The following is a 5,699-nucleotide window of genomic DNA, read 5'->3' on the forward strand; positions in this document are numbered from 1 at the left end:
CCTACATATGACACACAAGAATGCATTAGATCCCCATAGCTTATAATCATGGCATAAACTGACGATACAAGTCAAACCCCATTCATCTATAACATGATGTATCTGTGAATTAAATGCATATATAATTTTTATCAAGTCTTTCGTATAGAGCATAACTTACCTGACATGTTCTATGGAGGTTTATGCATCATAGATTATTATCATCATAACATATTGTCATAACAAGACACAACAAACAACTTAGCATAGCATGACTTAACATAGTACAACATGGCATAAAAATTATAATTATGACATGCACAAGGGCCACCAGGCACACTTCATCATTAGATAATACACTTCATACAACCAAGTTATTAGTAAAATCACTTATTTGGTTGGTCTAAGCTGGCATTACTAAATTACACTTACGTTGAGTTTTATGTCCTAAAACTCATAGTTTGTAAACATAGATATATTCTATTTTCAATAAAGTTATTATTGATGTTTATTCAGAAAAAATTATTATTGAATAAAGTGAACTTTACGACCATTAATCTAAATCCAATAAACTAAGAACACTTTGGCTATAGTATGATTACTCGAACTATATGTAGAGACATAAAAGTGGATCAAGTCCAAGTATATAGTCAAAATGATCTATAGTATAAGGATAAGGCTAAGTATCTTATTCTAGGGACACTATGGATGCGGCCCACTTTTGTATATGATATAAACAATGTGATCACTAAATTGTACATGTGGAGACATGTGAGTGGGGGCGTCCTATGCAATGAGTATGGCATAAGATCGGATCATGAAGAAAATCACTCTCACTTTATAATGTCGTTTACTGTTGAGACTGATTTTCTTTTCATTCGATGACCTAGGTAACTCGATCTTAATCCTGAGCTAACCATGAACTCTTGTTCATTCAGAATTATTCTTAAATTTGCATGGGTGAGAGTGGCTCGAGTTCGCCGACTCAATAGGCCTCCCATTTCAGGGGTAAGACTGGGTGAATAGCTGGGGACGTGTGGTGCAAGATGGAATTCCCTTAAGTACTGACTCCAGGTCTTGAACAAGGGGCCCCACCCACTCATTGGCCTGAGAGGGATTCGGTTTACTGGTTGAACCACAAACCAATTGTTCATAAGAGGATCAGTGGGACATAAGGAGCAAGAAATAACTTCAGGGGTAAAACGGCTAATTGACCCAATTCTAGTTACGAACAACCTGTGAAGGATCGACTTACTAATCATGGTTATATCAAATGGATAGAAATATATCTATAATGAGGGGAGTGCAACTACTAGGCTATAGTGGAGTGTCCTAGTAGTTAACGAATGTTGGTTAACAAGGTTAATGAGTTTAACAGGTTAATCTTGGATCATTGGAGCCCATGATCTATAGCTCCATTAGGTCCCTCTGCTAGCTCATATCGAACTAAACCATAGAACAGTGTGACGAGTGAGTTCGAAGTGTTCGAATTCAAATTAGGGAATATGCGTTACATATATACGATATATTTAACCGCATTTTTGTTTTGTTTACGAATTAAACAAAAAGAGAGAATATGAGATATTTAAATAAAATTTAAATATCTTAATCAATTATGTGTCGGAATTGATTGAGATTGGCATTTGAATTAATATTAAATATTAATTAAATAGTTTATTACTTTAATTTGAAATTCATTATTCAAATTAATTGTTGAATTAAAATGAAGAAAGTCAAAATCATTTAATGAAAAAATCCATGTTAGTGGAATTTTGAGATGTCAAAATTTGGTTTAATCAAACTTGCATGTTTGCCAAATAAACCCCACAAGTTTGAGTGGAATTTTGAGTGTCAAAATTTGGTTAACTCAAACATGCATGCTTGCTACATAATCCCAAACATTTTAGTGGAATTTTAAGTGTCGAAATTTGGTGATCTCAAATTTGCATGAACATACAAACATAACTCTTTAAATAGAGTGATCATGATACATGGGAGGTCTTCTTTATCTTGGTGAAAAACCTTGAGAAAAACCTCTCACAAACACTCTCTTTACATATACAAAATCCCTCCCAAGTTTAGTCACTCACCGGATTCCACAATCCCGTTCTAAGGCTGGAGAATAGTGGAGAAGACACTAGTGGTGGTTCGAAACCGGTTCGTGAGGAAAAAGAAATTTGAACTAGAAAAGGTTAATATCTAAACTCATTAAGTTTTAATACTTATGAACATGCTAGTTTTTTACTATAATTGATGTTCTAAAAGTGCCTAAGATCCAAATTGCTTCCGCATGTATTATATTAACACCATCAACTTAACGATCCAAATCACGTGAATCCACAATATCGGATTAGAATATAATAACAAGGTTAATTTACTTAAAAGATATAAAATAAACCCAAACTTTAGCTCTAAATAATTTAAATTGAGCAGGCACCCACCTTGTCGAGGTCGTGGTTTGGTTGAACCTGACGTCTGGCTCTAAAACTATTTTTTTCTCCTCTAGAACTATTTTTTTCTCCTCTAGATTCCTTGTTTCTCCTTCCGCATTTTTTCTTCCTTTTTGGCCTGTTTTATCATCGACTTTTGGTCACTTTTTGTTCGATTTTCAACCCATTTTGACGATGAATCATGAACGAATTTACTTGAACACGAAAATCATTTTAGCATTCATTTCTCTAATCCAAATCAATAAGATTGATGGAGTTTTTGATGAAAATTGAGAATTTGGAAATTGATCGACCATAATGGATGGTCTCTTCCAACGACGATTCTACTTTACCAATTAGATCTATATGACGTTGAGGAAATCGATGAGATATTATATAATCGATCAATAATCCATGGACTTCATCTTCTTCATTTGTTTCTGAAGAATCGAAAACCCTCACCGTACCTATGTTCTACCGACGAACCACGCACACTCAATAAAAAGTGAATGAAAATGCATGGTCGATCGCAACCATGCACACTCTCGAATTTGTGATTTTCAACGTGTATGTTTTGCATAGAAGTGAGTAACAGTTTCTAAATTTTTTTTTTTTTTTTCAACTACAGCTACATTGCTAATTAATCATCATATAACGTGTAATTACCATAAACTTATTTTATAACATGCCAAAAAAATTTGTCCAATGATATCATATTAATGTTCAAGATATATTTTAATGATGTATAACAACAAATAATTCGCAAAATTATTCACATGCATATATATATATATATCTAATAATTTTAAAAATAAAAAATCATTATCATTTAATCATACTCTTGTCATACTCTTGTCATAGCTAGCTGTCAATTGTCTTTATTTAAATTTCAATGTCTCAAATAATAGAACTCAAAACATAATCTTTTTCTCGAACAAAAAATAATATTATAGAATTCAAACACTACTCTAAGTTATATGTTGTTTAAGCTGTGGTATTTGTTTCTTTACTTATAGTCATATAATGTTTATTTCTTCAATTCTTCAAATCGGTTTTTAATGTATTTTCTCGCTTATATTTTCTGAACCTTTTTTTGTAACGTGACTCGAGGCATTCGCCGACGTTGTTCGCGACATTCGAATTTCTCAAGATTGATTTGTTCTCTTAGTTAGAACAAGTGCCGCATAATCGATGTCCTGCTATCAAGAACATTATGACAAGTCTTGTACTCAAAAATAAAAAGGCAACATAATTGAGTTTAAAAATTATTAAAATTGTAGATTGGTGTATATATATATATATAGAGTAATCATTTTTACGAATAAGTTAAGAAATGGTATCAAATACCCTATTCTGAGCCGAATAAGTTGCCAAGCCGAGCAAAAGGGTCATCAAGCCAAATTCGAGCGCACTAAGTGGAGCTGAGAGCGAGCCGCGGTAGGGAATATCACGTGTGTCGGGTCATAATCACACTCTAACGGCAGCAGGACAATGATTGTGCTCCACTTATTCTAACCTAGTGAACAAGTCAACCGTGTGAAATTCCGACTTCACGTACAATATCGACGTGCTCAAGCTTCGGGTCACGTTTGAGAGAAATGTTTTAGAAACCGGGAATGAGAAAAAAAGTTTAAAGAAAACAATGTTATAAGCTAAAAGTGAGTTGGAAACAACAACGGCTTTGATAACATATAACCTGGATAGGAAGAATTTACAACTAGTCACATCCCCTAATTGGAGCATTTTAGCCATGACGGGTGTAAACATAATTTTAGTAACCGGTCATACACTCTTGTTTTGACACAATAATGATAGTAAAAACATATCTAACATGAAAACAATTAAAAAGGGTGTGGAACGGGCATGTAGCCATGGACAAAACGTCCCCGACAAGCATAACTGGGACATCTAACATGCAGTCACAGGCAACACGCCTTGGACAAGCATGACTACAACTCGCTGCACGTGAAGAACCGAGCGGCAGTCGCGAGTTGATGAGCTTGGGACTTCCGTTCGATGCACGGATTCCAGGTCGAGGCGCAAGCCGCCCTTCGCCCGGTTAATGAAACAGATTGAGCTCCTTAGGTGAGGACACGTAACGTGGACTTCGGGGCCACTCTATCTGCTAAAGGTCAGTTTTGGAATGGGTGATTCAAATAAAGACATTCAGATTCAAATAAAGGGAATTGCTTACTGAATTGACAGCTAGCTAAACAATTCAGTAAGCAATTGTCTTTATTTGAATCAAAATATCTCAAATAATAGAACTCAAAAAATAGAATGAAACAAAAAAAAATCTTCAAATAATATTTTGACCCCACTTATCTTTTTTTTTTTTTTTTTAATTTCTAAATTTTTATAATTATTTTTAAAATATTAATCCCATTTCCATCAAATTTCTATAAATTTGAGATTTTGACACGTGGGTCACCAAAAACGCTTAAGATCTTCGATCAATCAACATTCCAACATGTTCTCGTGTCAGAAATAAAATAAAATTGTTATCGTAACATATTTCCAGTTTTTTCAAATAATTATCCCGTTAATCTTTTTCTCGAACAGAAAGTAACATTATAGAGTTCAAACACTGAAAAGGGTAACGTAATTGAGTTTAAAATTTAGTAAGACATAGATTCGTGTAAATTTATTTATTTATTATTTTTTTTAAGTAAGAATTTTTACAAAATGAAAATGAATTTGGAAATAATTAGGTCCTTTTGTGAGGCTACAAGTTGGTATGGCCTCAACACGTTGTTTTTACTTCAAAAATATCATTGTCTTTTAGCAGTATGGCGTGAAACACGACATTCCTCATCAACTCACCAAATTAATAAAACATTTTTAATTGATTGAAAAATCACAATTAACCTAAACATTATCCATGAACCTAACGTTTTAGCGAGGTAAGTGGCTAATCGGAGAAATTTCTATGCCCTAACGTCGTAGCATGACATGTGATTTTTGATATTGTGTCTAGTATTTTCTTAAAGCTTCAATCGATATGTCGTTTATGTGAATCTATAAATAAAATTTACGCATCTAATCTTATTTTAGGGTTTTAGAATCTAAATCTGATGTCTGAGACTCCAATATTACCTCATAAACCTACGGATCTTTTTAACATGTTTTGTTTACGGCACGTGTTTCCTTTAGAATTCACATGATTAAACAACGGAAAAAGAAAAGTGTATCTTATTCGAACGTGGTCTCAGTTCATTTATGCATCTCTCTTCTACAGCATACCATCCGCCCTATATAAATAAGGGTGTAGGGAGAGCAATTCTCATCCCC

The sequence above is a fragment of the Cucurbita moschata genome, unplaced genomic scaffold (assembly GCF_002738365.1).
Source record: "Cucurbita moschata cultivar Rifu unplaced genomic scaffold, Cmos_1.0 Cmo_Scf00025, whole genome shotgun sequence".
Classification (NCBI taxonomy): Eukaryota; Viridiplantae; Streptophyta; class Magnoliopsida; order Cucurbitales; family Cucurbitaceae; genus Cucurbita; species Cucurbita moschata.